Source organism: Drosophila hydei, unplaced genomic scaffold, assembly GCF_003285905.1.
Source record: "Drosophila hydei strain 15085-1641.00,03,60 unplaced genomic scaffold, DhydRS2 tig00000149-arrow-pilon, whole genome shotgun sequence".
In the NCBI taxonomy this organism is placed as follows: domain Eukaryota; kingdom Metazoa; phylum Arthropoda; class Insecta; order Diptera; family Drosophilidae; genus Drosophila; species Drosophila hydei.
In genome coordinates, this window is record NW_022045678.1 from 4,862,996 (window position 1) to 4,878,962 (window position 15,967).

At 39.9% G+C, this 15,967-nt stretch overlaps 2 protein-coding genes across 12 annotated transcripts in view; one reads left to right on the forward strand and one right to left on the reverse strand.

The window, feature by feature from the left end:
* LOC111592558 (protein abrupt) overlaps nucleotides 1-6,709 on the reverse strand; it is a 47,653-nt gene extending 40,944 nt beyond the window's left edge. Inside the window, exons 1-2 of one of the 2 annotated variants that reach the window (XM_023304851.2) lie at nucleotides 6,675-6,709; nucleotides 5,252-5,571 (exon numbers count right to left, since the gene is read on the reverse strand). The gene's annotated coding sequence lies outside the window, so the exon portion shown is untranslated. Of the gene's footprint in view, nucleotides 1-5,251; nucleotides 5,644-6,674 lie in introns of both variants that reach the window. The other variant, XM_023304852.2, reaches the window with a different exon arrangement.
* A 7,474-nt stretch (nucleotides 6,710-14,183) lies between these two features.
* The window catches only part of LOC111592654 (voltage-dependent L-type calcium channel subunit beta-4), a 46,208-nt gene continuing 44,424 nt past the window's right edge, over nucleotides 14,184-15,967 (forward strand). For all 10 annotated transcript variants that reach the window (XR_003944165.1, XR_003944166.1, XM_030223292.1 and 7 more), the window contains exon 1: nucleotides 14,184-14,487. The gene's annotated coding sequence lies outside the window, so the exon portion shown is untranslated. The remainder of the gene's footprint in view (nucleotides 14,488-15,967) is intronic.

The window sequence follows — 15,967 nt, forward strand, 5'->3', positions numbered from 1 at the left end:
AACAAAAATCAGAAACGAGAATATGAGTGGAGATAGCAGCAAGAGCGCCAAAGAGAGAGATAGAGAGAGCCAGAAAGAGAGAGGGACCAAAGCGAAATCAAACAGCAAATAAAATGAGGAAGGGGACAACCAAGCCCTGCAGGTGGCAGTAAGAATTGCACTGTGCTCTGTGTGTGTGTGTGTTGAGTGTGAGTGACTGCTTATTGAAGATATGAGTGTGTGTGTGTCGTTCGGGCTGCCGACAGACAGCGAAGCTGACGGCGTTGCTGGTCGTGTAGTCTTTTTGGCGCGTGACGTCGACAACAGTGTGTGGAATGGGAAAGTGTGTGTGGAGTGAACGGGTGAGGGCTGAGGGGTGCAGGGCAGCTGGCAAATTGCATTATTATGCGAGTGTCTGCAGTCTGCAGTCTGCCGTCTGCAGTGCAACAACAACAACGAACGGCTGGGGCAGTAGCACAACAAAAACAAATTGCAACAAAATACGCAAACAAAAACAAAATCGTACGATTGCTCCTCCTTTCGCCTGCCCACTTCCCTCTTCCCTTTCCTACTGCTGCTTCACTCAGCATTCTATGGCGATTAGGCGAACTGCACGCAGCAGTAAATAGTGAAACGGCTAGTGTGGTGAGCGGCGTGTGGGCGGGGTTGGACTGGGGCTGGGGCTGGAGCTGGGGCTGGGTGGCGGATTATTGGGGACAGACATTACATGCAGTTTTGTTCAAAAATTAATAGAATTTCATAAGCATTCAGCTCTGTCTGTCCCATTCGCATGTGTTGTGCATCGCTCTCTCTTTTTTTTCTATTTCGCTCGCTCGCTCGCTCGTTTGCTCTTTCTCTCTCTCTCTCTCTTGCGTTAGCGGCACCCATTGGCTTGCTCTCTTGCACGCTTGTGCCTGCTCGCTCTTTCAAATGTTAATTTGAATTTTTATTAGGTTTTAGGCTTTTATTGTTGTTGGCCAAAAACTGCTGCTACTGTTGTTGTTGTTGTTGTTGTTGTGTGTTTTATTTTCACTTAAAACTGCAATTGTTGCTGCCGCTGCTGCTGCCGCTGCCGCTGCTAGCGCTGACGCCGTTGTCAGCGTTGAAAGTGCGGCTGCGTTAGAAAATTGCATTTGACAATAGCTGCACACACACACACACGCAGAGTTGGTTTTTAGGTCGTGGGTTTGGTTTTTGGCCAGCCTCAAAAAAATAAATTTCTAAAATTTGCAAAGTATTTTTTTTAATTTTTATTTTGCACAGAGCTTTTCCTGTGTTCCCCAGCTCTTAACTGTCTAACTGTTAAATCTGTTAACTCTTTTTAAAGCCTAGGCATAAAAGAGTTCAGAACCTTGCAGTGAGTGCTGCGAACACTCAGCATGGTCTATAAGGTCTGTTTATGGTCCAGTTAAAAATAAATAATTGTTGCAAGTTTTGGCTTAGACAGTAAGGGTATTCTGTATTTTTAATTAAAGACAAGTGTAAATAAAATTACTATTATTATTATTAAATTTGACTGCTCCAAATGTGTGTTTTGCTGGCTCTTCCCCGACTATAAATTCGAATGTCAACGTTGATATTATCGCTCTATTACAATGCCTCGAGAAACGGCAAATCATCTTCTTGGAATAATGGCAACACGGTGCTCAGACTTCATAATCCCCTGAAGATCCATATGAGGAAAGCATTTCCACTGCTAACGGAAACTAAGTGCATTTCAATTTTCAACACGGATTTGCCATTGTGTTGCCTGGGCAAAATGTTGCCAACTCATGGCCAAGAAATGGAGGCGCCACTAAGAAAACAATTGTCCTTCCAGCCAGGCAGTTCTGCCTCTGCCTCTGCTTGTGCTGCAATTACCCATTTGCACCTGTGTGTTTGTGTTTGCCCAGCAATGGAAAAGTCATTGTCATTGGCGTCGATTCTGCAGCGAAATCTTCATTTACCGACGGCAATTGGCCTCGCGTTTTGGCCACTTTGAATTTTTCATGAGTATTCGAGGCGCTTCAAGAGTTATTTGGGGGCAGCTAATGGCTAACGACAAAGGCGTCTTCGGCACCCTTTTTTGCGGGCAATAAAAACATTTTCCTTTCGCTCTTTTTGGCCCGCAAAAATAATAATAATAATAATAATGAATAATATCAAGAAAAATACTTTTTATGCTTCTTCTTGTTTTGCTTGCTGCTGCTGTTGTTGTTGGTTAAACAGAAAACGCATTAAGTGCGCGGTTTTCCATTGTTTATAATATTTTTTGTTATTTCTGTTTTTGCTTTTTTTGTGTCCAGTCAAAATGGGGATAATTAAGAATGCTTATTTATCTAGAACGGCGACGAATGTGGCCCGTCGGCCCAGTCCTTGACCACAGCAGGGGGCATGCTTAGGTAGTTAAAAAAAGCTAAAAAGCCAAAAAAAGAAAACTTTTATTTTTTAATGATAAATTGTTTGAGGCCTTGCTAAAGACACTCACACACAGAGTGAGAAAGCGCCAGTCAAAGGTCAGATCTGTGTCCCCTTTCCCACTCTTTCTACTCTCTACTCTTTCTCCTTGGATGCTTTATTGCAAAATCAATATAGAATCAAGTAAAAGTGCTGAATTCGGGTGTGCCGGACGTGAAAATACCCCGTACCATATGACAAGCTGCTGTTTAGCTCTCAAATGAGAGCGGAGTATGGGGAAAAGTAAAGTGTATCTATGTATCTAATTATCGATTGGAATCGATTTAATGGAAGTGAACAAGTTATCGATAATTAAAAGCAGACTTAACCTCAGCGTGGCATAGAAAATATAGAATATATTGGGAAGACGTATCAAAAAGGTGACCGTCTTGATATTTAGGTCAACTCTAGTCGATTGCAAATTGGTTATCGACTAGAGTTGACCTAAATATCAAGAAATATCTTCTATATCTTCTATGGTAATGGTAAGTCTAAAAACAACTCAAGCCTTACTATCGATTTTTATCGAACTCAGGTAACTTGTAATAACTATCGATAATTGAAGCCAAAGTTAATGTCGGCGTGCTGTAGAAAGTGAGATTGGTAAGAGGAAGTCCTTGATAGTTAAATCTACTATAGATTAATCTAGCTCTATATACCTCACTTATTGCTGAATTGTAGCTCTACAAATTCTCTGAGATGTGCGAAATAGTTAAAGTCTTATTATCGATTTCATTGTTTTGAAGCTTGTTTGAACTTCCCTCGCATAGATCGGGGCGATCTGCAGACAGATGCACTGAACTCGATCACATCAACAACCGTCGATTCTCTTCAGGAATACGTATACACCTTAAGGCTTAGCCACGCCCACTTCCGCCTGTCACATGCATTCTCTCATAAATATGATACCCTGTTTAACGCACTGTCAAGGAGTATATGCGAAAAAGAACTGAACCATTACCTCGTCTTCTAACCGAATTCTTTTACTAATTAGCTACGCAACTTGGTGAGTTGCAAATTACAAGCGGTACGCGGGATTGAAGCACTTCTAAAATTGTTGTTGCTGTTGTTGTTGTTGCAAAAGTTGCCTGTGGGGCACGCAAATCACTTGTTTTTTGTGTAATTAGTTGGCTCACTTCAGGGCAATGGTTAGCGACGACTGCTGCAAACCCAAAAGCCAAACTCAACTTTGACTTTGAAGCGTAATTAACCGAAAACCGATCGCTGGCTTACAACAAGAACAACAACAGCAACAACTACCGCAACATACTGTGGGCCGCACCGTTTTTTTTTTTTTTTTTTTTTTGGTTCAGCCCTCAGCCTCCGTTTGTTAGAGAATTCGCTTGGAAATCTTCTCGTTCAACGACCGATAAAATTAACTCCAACTCTCCAAATCTTCCAGCGGCTAAGGCTCCCCTCCCCCCTTTTGGCGTCTTGGCTGCTGCCTTTTAGCGGGTTATTGATTATTAATATATTTTTTTTGGTTTCCCAAACATTTTTTCTCTAATTTTTTGTTTTTTTGTTTTAGCATTCGCTGTAATTACAGCAACGCGTTAATTGTTCAACTCCTCTGCATTCTTTTTGGTATTTTGAGGGCTTTAACTATATACTTCTGTTTGCTGGCTCGAATGTTTTCTCTATTTGTATTTGCTTTTTGTTGGCCCGAAAAAACAACATTAGCCGGGGCGAGAAAACTACACTTACGCAGCATCGGCAGCATCGGCAGCAGCAGCAGCCGCAGCAGCAGCAGCCGCAGCATCCGTATCTCGACATCCATTATCTACCATTACCATCATTGTCTCTACCATTACCATTCCGCCCCCCTACCCTTTCCCGCCAACAACTAACTGCTAACTATAGTTGGCTAAAACTGTGAAGGGCTAAGAGCTGAGCTGCTTATTAAATACGAGAATTGCTTCGATTTGATTGATGAAATGCAAATGCAAAACGCAACTCAACCCGAAGAACACAAAATATGCTCTAAAACTAGATTCCGAACTGTATAACACTTATCGATCTGAATGATCACCTTTGTATATCTTAGATATATTATAATTTATTTTGCTTTAAGCTTGAATCGAATAATTTGTGAACTTCTAGTTCAAGGAAATTTATATTTTAATTATATATGATTAAAAAAAATTAAAAATTTATAAGAATTTATATTTAAGAATTTATATTTATCTGTAATTTAACTTTATCTGTATAAATAATCTACAACTTTGAATCCATAACATTGAACTCAAACTTATCTTTGATAAAAAATTACCATTTTTCTAAATTAAAAATTTTTGAATTTTCAACATTTAACTGAAACTATAAGCCAAAATCTATTCTATTTTTTAATAAGTCCATAACTGAAAAATTCAGAACACGTTCAAAATTTTAACTAATTATATCGAAAGCCCATAATATGGCTAGATCTATCTGTAGAGTATGTCAACTCACATACACCTGGAGAAATTAATGAACTTAACTCTAGAATGGCTTGTCAATCTATCTCTCATACTTATCGGGTGTATATATAATATATATAAGTTTATAGAGTAGGATTTCTAGCATAAAACCTACGAGTTACCTACGATCAATCGCTCCCCAATAGGTATGTCTAATTAAACTTTAAATATTTTTTTATAACACGAACTCTAAGTCGAGAATATGAACTTGGGAATTGGTCTATATGTCAAACTTTAGTCTTATGCTTCAAAAGTTGGATATTATATAAAAGTAATATAACATCTACTTTTACAGATCGAGAGCTCAAATTTGTTTGTATCTCAAAAATATATTAAAAAATTTCTTAAATATGTAAAACTTTCTGTAAATAAGGACTTACCAAATGCAGTTAGTTAAATTTACTAAAGTTAACTCAGATTAGGATCGTCAATCCTTCTGAATGGTTGATATTTCTTTTATGTTTGTGTCTTTTGCTGCCGCACACAGCATTCAATTAGAAAAATCACGAATTTGAAAACTTTTTCAATGCGAATTTCGAATTTTTGTATGTTTATTTGTTGTTTTGTTTTTTTTTTTCTTTTTTGTTTATGTATGTTTTGGGGGAGGCTGGACGTGTAAATTTGTTGGTCGATTTAGAATTTAGAATTTCTGTGGAGGCGCCTTTTTTTGTTGTTTTAGGGATGCACAAAACACCGCAAACTGCAAAAATTGAAACGAAGCCAATCAAAATCAATGAGGGGGGCCACAGTGCAGCACAGACAACAACAACAACTGCAATAGAATGAACGAACAGCGGCTAAAGCAAAGTAACTGTAAAAGATGACGCTCAGCGCAGTGCATTTATGCGCTCTGATTTTGTTGTGATTTTATTGTTGTTATTTGTTTTTTTTTCGCTTTTGCTTTTGCTTTTGGGCTCTGTGTGTGATTTTCGCTTTTATTAATAAAATGCACAACTTCCGTTATTAATTTTGCAACAGCAGCAATTGTAGTCTATGTGCGTGTGTGTGTAAGTGTGTGAAGTACGGACGACAGCTACAATAGCAACAACAATTGCAAGCGTTGAGCGCGATGTGTCACCAAGGCGCTCGCATGGGGGAATCGCATTCGAAATCGAAATTCGCAATCGAATTGCATACGGTATATAAACAATTGACAGGGCTGTAATAAGAGGGCACCGGCCACTGAGCCGTCTAGGCTCTGTGTAACTGACAAGGCGCGGATTACGCTGCTGCTGCGCTCCTGTGCACGCGACGCTGTCGCCGCTGCCGTCGCTATTGCTGTTGCTGTTGCTGCTGCTGCATTCATTCATAAAAATCAGGTTGTAAAAAAGCAAAAACAACGCTGATTTTTATTTATTTATGCCAATTTGCCGCTGCTGTTTTGTCTGTGTGTGTGTGTGTCTGCGTGTTATTATGATTCTTTTTGCTGTTGCTGTTGTCATCGACTGATGCGGTTGTTGTTGTTGTTGTTGTTTGCCTAGCCGCAGGAGGCGAATTGTCACTGATTTTAGTTGTTTATTTTGATTATTGTTTTCGCCTGCATTTGTGGCACGAATTGCAAATAAATTATCACTTGAACTATGCACATGTGGCATGTGCATTAAATTATTATTTGTAGCTAAAACGCATTTGATTGCTTTGATTGTATTTTCGAGCACTACAGATATATCGTTCGCGTCAATTGCATGTAATTGTGAATGAATTGTAATTGAAATGATTATCCAATTGCAAAGCCACTCGGCCAGCCGGACTTGGCCAAGAAACCAAAACAAATCACAAATAATAAGTGAAAATGAGCCGCACTTAAACCACGACACCTGCTGCCCGTCTGATTGCTGGAAATGTACTGAGAACACCCGCGTAATTTTTTTTACTTGCTCTTGCGTCGTCTTGTTGGACTTGCTTCGGCAAACACGTTCGGTTCGGTTCTCCGAGCAAACACATCAAACCAAAACTGGTTGCAAGCGAACTAGTGCCGAACCGAAGCCGATGTTCGATGAGAATAATTACATTTAACAGAAAAATGTTAATAAGTGGATCATTCTCTGAGGCTTAAAACCATTCAATCAAAAAGTAATTGAAGATTCAGAGTTTTCGAGCAATAAATATTAATAGTAAATTTTATTTTTATATAATTAATAAGAAAATATAATATGCAGCTAACTTGGCAATATGCATTCAGCTCCAAAAGTTGTTTATTCATATTTTTGATGGCTTACAAGAAAATCTTTAACATACTGTTAACTATTTGTTTGGCGCTCAGGCTGCCATGCAACATCAAACATGCTCGATGCTCGATGCTCGACGCTCACAACTGATGTACTCTAACTGCCTTAGTGGTCCAGCCAAAACATGATGTACTCAAACATGTGCTATGCAAATCGTACTTATTGGCAGGTGTTTCAAACTAAGCCTGTTACTATAAATATGTTATAAAGGATTATACTAGTTTCTAATATTAATATTTAATACATTTCTAATATTTAATAAATTGTTTTATTCATACTTATTTACGTATATATGTACATAATCATCTTAATAGCGCAAATAACGTCATCAAGATACACACAAGTATTTAAATAAATTTATAATCACAGCGCTCCGTACATAACATAAACGATATAAATGTTTATAAATAAAACAAGTGAGCAAAATGCAGATACAGCTCTATGTGTGTGTGTGAGCATGTATAAGGTTGTGTGTGTGTGTGAATTAATAAGGTGTGAGACCAAACGCTAATCTTATTAAATAACAAAGCCATTCAAATCTCAAATGTGTTTTATGATGAAAATATTTTTCATCACCAATTGATGAACAGTTGAAAAAATACTATCATTAATAATATAAATATTAAAATATTCAATAAAATATTCAATATTTGGAACATATCAATATGTTCCAAAGCAAGTACTATCAAAATCGTGAACCTCCCACGATCTTTCGATTCTTTTTTTGACAATTTGTGTCGGGAATGGAAACTGAAATGAAATAAATGTACAGAAAACACTTTTGTTGTTGCGTGCTATAAAAATATAAAATTAAAGCAAGACAGCCAAGAAAGCAAACACACGAATATTTTAATAATAATTAGAGTATAGATAAAAAATAGCAACAACAACTATAAACGAAAGACAAACGCGTGAAATGAGTAGCAGCATCAAACAAACAAAACACAAGTAAGAGTGCTCTAGTCGGGCATGCTCGACTAGCAGCTACCCTGCAGCCTGCACGAAGCTGCTGCTTTACTTATACTTTGCTTCACACAAACACAAGAGCTCATGCACACACACACACACAACGTTATGCGCTGGACGCGCTTGCTCTTCCCAGAAATCCCACAGCAAGGCAAATCTGTTCTTGAGTAACTTGACTTCTAGCTGTTCGATCTTAATGAAACTTTCAGGGCATATAGGTGACATTGAAATGTTTGTGTAAACCAAAGCAGAAAACTCTAGGCTCTTTAGTAAATTTAGTGTGTTCCAATTTGGGAAGATTAGCTAAAAGTATACAAAATTGTAATCACATATTCAATTCACATATTCAATATTTGGTACATCTAGACTTAAAGTTCTTCAAGTTATGTTAAATGATGATCGATTTTTATCGATATTAAGAAACCTTTTGTTCTTTAGGCAAGAGAGAGATAGGCAAATAGACTAATCTGTCTACCTATTGCACAAATCAGTATACCCTTTAAAGCCGTTTTCAATTGCTTGAGGGTATCAAAAAAATATGAACAATAATTATACACGAAATAACAAAGAAAGAAAACACAGAGACATTATAGAGGCAAGATCATATGAGCTGCCCACTTTATATAAATGTCGAGCTTTCTACAATATTTATAAAAATAAAATTCCACACCCACCCACACACACAGGAGAAAATGAATTTAAGAAAAGTACTAACAGACCAGAATCGACCCTATCGAGGGAGTAGCGTCACCCCACTGCCCCGCTGTCCCGCCTGCCCCGACGCTGATAAAAATAAAAATTCAAATGTCGCCGGCATCAATAAGATATAAATTAAACGTGTACTACAATACCGAATGTTAATTAGAAACTCACGTTGGGAATGCTTTCGATCTACCCACTCCCCTTGCTCCACAGACCATAGAGCATAGAGCATGGAGCATAGAGCGGAGCCCATTCCATTGCTCTCAGACTCTATGCTCGGATGCCAGCGTTCGACATGCTGTCGTGTATCTATTAGATACATTTAGCCGCTCTATGTGATCGGACTTCCATTGGAGTAGATCGAGATATGGCAGATGGCAGATGGGGCTCTGGAGCACTCCAACGACAATTTGATGTTTTTAGACTTTTCGAGTGTTTGCTACACCTAAAATTTTATTTTGTTCCCTGTCACAGTTTAGCTTTTGCTCGATACCCACTGAAATTGGTGTAAGCAGGGTATTATGTTTGCCTGAAGGAGCTGCGTCAGACATCGTAAGTATTTATATATATATATATTCTTGATATCTACCCGTCACTAATCCTTTCATTCCTACCTTCGTCTGTTTGTGTCTATTAGCTCATCGACCTCGATAAATATTCGAGTTTAAAACTTGAATTGAAATTGAATTTGTTTTAAATAGTCGATAACTTTTTTCTTTTACTTGCAATCGATTTAAATCGATATCAAATTGCAGTTAATTGCGCATGTCTTGCCAGCTTGAAGGCTACAGTAACCGAAACCAGTGCATAAATAGGATCCATGACAGATTATATATCAGAGTAACTCCCAGTTGACCGCCGCAGTTGTTCGCTTTGGTAAGGCAACTTCATCGCGGTATATTGTAGTCGGGCACTGCCGCCTGGAAGTGTCTTCCTTGTCTTTTCCTATTTAAGTAGTGGGAGGAAAACTTTATTTATGCCACCTCATGAGCTTAATGACTTCCTGCAGCAGCTAAAATTATATTCCAAAGTAGAACAATTATTGTCAGCAGCAAATGCTTAAAGATTTCTTGAGCTGGACGAAATAAGATGTGAGTAGTGTATATTGAAAGATGATATTATTATTAGCACTATACAAACATTGGAAAGTTTTCAAAAATTATTAACTAATTGGAATTACTTTGAGCTCGAATTGCTCAGACTGGGTCAGCCTGATAACTTTCAGATCTGTTAAAAATAGGCTTCAAATAGGGGAATCTTATGTGGACTATGCAGCTATATATAGCAATATATCCATATATATACGTGCGTATAGGAATAATGATGCTGGTCGTTCGATCTGTTGTACTAAAAACACGCACGGCAAATGACATTTCATTTATCTTTCGAAAGAAAGTGGAGGCGTCGTTGACACCGCTGGGCGGGGGCTGCAGATGGAGATGGTGGGGCTGCGTATGAGTTATTAATGCCTCGACATTGTACAAAAAAACAAAAAAAAGAGATTTACATGAGGGCTTCAGTTTTTCAAGCTTTGCAGTTCCGGTGTACCGAGCGCTGCGGAGTTATCAGTGTGAAAAATAGAAACATGATTATGAAATTATCGAAACGCGTGTTCATAGAGCGCTGCGCGAGCAGAGTGCAATAGCAACAGCGAGCGCTGCCCAAAGATGCTCTAGAAAATGGGTGGCGCTTTCGTCAAAGTGAAATTACGCCTCGGCATTAGATTGGATGGAATTATGCTCGTGTAAACGAGCAATCAGCCAACGGAGGCGCAATTAAGACCAACGCGTGAGTGTGTGCGTCTGTGTGTGTGTGTGTGTTTGCGCTATCTACCTACCTCTACACCTATGTACATACAAACGCAACAACCTGACGCGGCCTACACAAGCAGCAGCTCTCAATAAAAACATATGTGTGTGTGTGTGTGTGGACAATAGAAACGATCGAGACATTCAACATGTACACACACACACACACATGCATACAGCTAAAGACGAACATCGCCGCGACGCGTCGCTCACCTTGCGGCGACGTCAAACAACACAAAAGCGAGCGCGCGTAAGTGCCAACGGGTGTGAGCGAGCGAGAGCGAGGCAGAGAGAGAGAGCGAGCGCAGCGAAAGAGCGAATAAGGCAAAAGGCAAAGGCAGCTTTTGATTTGCGCTCACGTTGATACACGAACCATGAATTTAATTATGATTAAAAAGAAAGAAAAAATTGTATTTTCATCAAACGCACGCAAATAGATATATAAGTGTGTGCGTCTCTGTGTGTGTATGTGTGTCTGTGAGTGTGTGGTGGTTTATGTACATACATTACATATGTAAAATAACTTGGGAAGAGTCTAGAAAGATATTCGCCTCAACTTGAGTACTCGCCGTGACAGCGTGCATGTGCGTGTGAGTTTGCGTGTGTGCATGTGTGCAAGTGTGTGTGTGTGTAGTAGCAGTGTATGGCTTTTCTATTGTAGCTACGAATTAAGTGCCGCTAGCTCAGTTTCGCTCTCAAAATGGTGTCGATCATATTGAACAAGTTCCATATTTGGGTACAGTTGTGCCTGAGCCCACAGCGTAATCTACGCTTGAACTTGGACATACTTTCGAGTTGAGTCAAGAACTGTATTTCTCTTAAATGTATTAGCATAAAGACAAAGGCCATAATAATAACTAAGTTTGCTAACTGATTGCCAAATATGGCGTTGGGCTTCAATTGGTCGAATTTCTTATATGGTACGGTTAGGGTAAGCTCATTGAGTCGTGGATGGACTGGAAGCACCAGCCCATCCGGTCAGTTGGTATGATCCTCAGCAGTTGCCCTTTGACCTGGATTCAAAGTCAGCTGCTGAAGAGTTGAATGAACTCGGAGCACAGAGCTCAGAGCAGTGTTACCAGATCTTAGTCTATGTTAATTAGCTCGACATAAACGGGGTTCACCTAAGCCAAATAACAATAATGATTGCCAAAGACAATCAATCATTTTGCATTTTGGCCACAGAACCAAAGAAGATTGGCTGAGTTTGCCTTATTTAGGCATTGACTGATTTGTAGGGCTCTTCCAGTAATCGTTGCTGTTGCTCCCATTTATTTTGCCACAGTTTACACGACTCTGCAGTTGCGGCGCTCCAGAGGCGCCATTCGTCACGTCCCCAGCCCAACTGCTGCTGTCGAGAGATACAAAGATACATTTCATAAGCAGCTTGAGAACAATGCATTGCTTAGCGCCGCATTAAAATATCTGCAATCATTAAAACTGCGCACGCTGACATTGTTTGCCGAATCGTTCAGCTTTGTTGTTTAGAGGCCTATGCTGAGATGAGAGTTCAGCTCCCGCCCAGCCTCTGCCCAGTGCAGCAGCTGCCTCGATGCCATCGTGGTCGGCTTTCAGCATTTTCGGTTGCAGCCTGGTCGATTCGCTCGATACCATGGCCAAAAGCGCCAAACAATAAACTAACCCTTACAATGAGATAAACTGCATTGGGAACATATTTTATAGATTTAGCTAATCCGTACACTTGGAGAAAATTCTAAAAATAAATAAAGAAAATTTTGAATTATATTTAAAATTCTTTAAAAACTGAAAAATACTTTTAAAAACATTTTATTTAGCCTGAATCATGAAATGAATAGAAATTTTAAATATACATTTTTTATTTATCGAATGCAGCAGATTTCGAACTCTTCTTCAATCATTCTCATCTGATATTATCGTTAAAAAAAAATTATACATAAAACATAAAATTATATTAACAAACACTAGAAGCTCTCTTGTAATGAATAGTTATATTATGTATGCTGCCGTTATTTGAACATACGAAAACTCATTTCACATCATGGAGCTTGAGCACAGATACATATTTGTCTATCCTATGAATACCCTGCAAATTTCATTAGGATCCTACATACAGCAGTCGAGTTACTCAGGAACATATTTGCTAAGCTGGGTGAACTATGTTTATCTGTGTATGTATGAAAAGAAGCAATGCTCGGTTAGGATATATGCTAGCCGGGCACACCCGACTGTAGCTTCTTTCTTGCCTACTTTTTCAAATAGAGCCTTAAACTATGCCAACTGCTTTTAAAGCGCCAAAGTTTAGTCAGCGATGCAGTCAATCTCTACACTCAGAGAAAGTTCGTGTAGAAGTCTATCTATTTTAAAAATGTTTCACTATATACTGCTTTGCTATGTATCAAACAAAACTATATAGATTTAAAATTCAATTAGAAAAGCACTAAAACTTTTTTCTAGCTTAAGAATCTTTATGCCTCAAATATTTTTTTAATATTTCTTTAATACTTTATCGAATGAGAATTCTTATAGAAATATTGTCAAACGTTCCATTGCAATTCCTATATTTTTTACTGTGAACCTAACCTCTAAACTTAAAGCCTCCAAGCCAGAAACTGCAACGCACTAAAGCTGTATTTAAATATGGCATCATATCAAGGCAGGGAATTGGCCATATCAGCACTGACAGCTCTCTATTAGACTATATATACTATATAGACCATATCTATATCTATATATATATATATACATGAATTCATGAGAGTGAGCCGCTGTGTGGTTACGCCCACTTTCCTGCTAACTTTGCCTTAGCTGTGCCACCAACCATTGAATTATAAATTTGTGCATCTCCGAGTTGGGTGGGAAGTGGGAAAGAAAATTATTTGCACTTTCAGCTATTCAATGCGCAAACAAATCTGAGTAAGTGTGTGTGTCTGTGTGTGTGTTTGGCCTGACCCAGAAACCTATTTGCAGGACTAAAGTCAATAAAGGCGTTTTTTTTTTTGACTGCGGCTATAACAGAGACACGCACAGGCTTTCCCATGCACGAGCGAGAAGTGAAGTTGCTTTGACTCATTTCTCACTTGCACCTCGCACCAAGTGCACTTGCACTCAGGCGTCGATTGTCTGGCATAGAGGTTGATCCATGCGCTGCTGACTCCAATTGACACACACACACACACATGTGTGTATATTGCTGGTCAACAGTCAGTGATTTGAATAGTTAACAGCAGCGATTCGGGGGCCAAGGCGCAGGGGGCAGGGCCTGACAGCTGAACTGTGGTGTGGCACGTGCTGCTGTGTTGCGCAGAATCAACATTGCGCAGTGGAAGACCGAAAGTGCTTGTGTGTGTGGGTGTAAGTGTGTGTGTGTGGAAGCCAAGCGACTGTTAGCCATGTCAAAGCTTTGGGATAGGTCGTGCCCCAAGCTCGCCTGCTGCCATTTGTGGCCACTCGAAGCGGCGCAAAGCTCGCCTTGGTTTTGAACACGACTGCCTGGAATTTGGTAACTGGAAGCGTGACTGGTGGAACCTAAGACACCCAGCAGCAGCAGCACCACCAGCAGCAGCAGCAGCAGCAGCAGCAGCAGCACCAGCGTCACCCAAATTAGTTGCCAGCGTTTCGCCATCGCGTTTGTGTCTTTTGCTGTGTCCACGTAAGCGTTTAGCCCAGGGTCGAGTGGCCTGGTCCGTCGATACTGACCCGTAGCTCTGCTCCAGACGAGCGCGATTACAAAAAGAGGAATACAAAAAGTAAATTAATACAGTGCCCAGCGTTCGAGCCAGAGCGCTCCGAGAGCCTAAGTCGTCGCGGCCCGCCTACGCCTACGCCTACGTCTACGCCCACGCATCCGCCTCCGACTACACCTGCGACTCCGTGTCCGTGTCCGTGTCCGTGTTTTTGTGTTGTGCACTGCAAATTGCAACATACGCAAGTGTAAGTAAGTGTGTGTGTGCCACAAGCTTGGCTCGGCCAGGCCCCAAAAAAAGGCAAAAGAAAAAAGAAAAAAGAAAATAATAATGTGGTGATAAGTGAATGTTACCGAACCCCGGGGAAATCATTAGCGAGTGGCCAGCGTTCTGCACATTCCACACAAAATGCGTTTCTTCTTGCAAGCCATTGCTCGCCATTTAAAGCAGAGTTAGCGCGTGTCGTGACGTTTAATTATGTAAAAGCCACAGGAGCAACGCACACAAAAACAACACAAACAAACACGCACACACACACACACACACACACTCACACATACAGACAGTCAGTCAGAGGCGTCACAGATACAAAAGTATCTGCAAGTTTGTCGCTCTCGCAACTCTCAGTTAACAGCTCTCAGGTCACAGCTCGCCAGTTCGCCAGCTCGCAGCACAAATCGAAATTTCATTGTTAATACAAATTGATTTTCTTTCTATTTTGTTTTTTAGTATTTTGTATTTTGCATTTCGCATTTCACATTTGTGCGCTTGCAGGCAGTTTCAGAGTTTGCTTTGCGCTTTCGCCTTGTCGCGGGCCCAACGGGCGTATACGCAACGTGGCCGTCAGCCCTATAGCTGGACTCCAAATTTGAGCACTAAGCCAGCACAAGTCCTGCAATTAAAATCCATCCAAATTGCTTGCCAGTTATTTGTGCCGGCCCGTTGTTGTTATGAACTAATACACTCGCAGCTCCAACACACACACACACACACACACAGGTCCCTTTGGCCTGCACGTGCTTGGCAGCAAAAAGTAATTTAAGCAAAAGGCTTCCACACAAGAAAACGGAAATGAAAGAGAAAAAAAGAAAAATGAAAAATCAATGATGCTGTCAAGTAGCCCAACGGCAACAAACATATCGTATCTATTTGTACACACACACAGAAACACACACACATATATATATATATATATATACATTAATATATAGAGGCATAGTTAGGAGCAGACATTGCTGAAGGCTTTGCCAGTAAACTCTAGACAAGCCAGACACAGGCTAAAAAATTTGACAAAGATTTAGTAATCGAGAATCGGGCTTAGATTTTTCACTGCTAGACTCAAATCTGTTAGAAACACCTGAACAGTTAGACTTATTCTGCTTACAAATTCAGATTCAGCAGTTCAAAAACCCAAGTCAAAGTCTGCGCTGCCTTAATTGTGTTGCTCTGTGCTGTAATTTAATTATTTAGCCTGAGTCTAGAGTAGCTGCCTCCTTGATACATAAAATATATATATATATATATAAAATATATATATAAAATATATAACATATATTTGTATATACATGTTTAGCCCATTCAACTTGGCTTGGTCGGAAAGAGTGTGACGTTTATGAACTGGCAGCGCGTATTATAATTGTGTCACGCAGAGGACAGCAAACGTCGTTGTTTATTATATGTTCATTATGTTGCTCGAGCGAGCTTTGCCAAGAGTTAGCAGCTAGCCT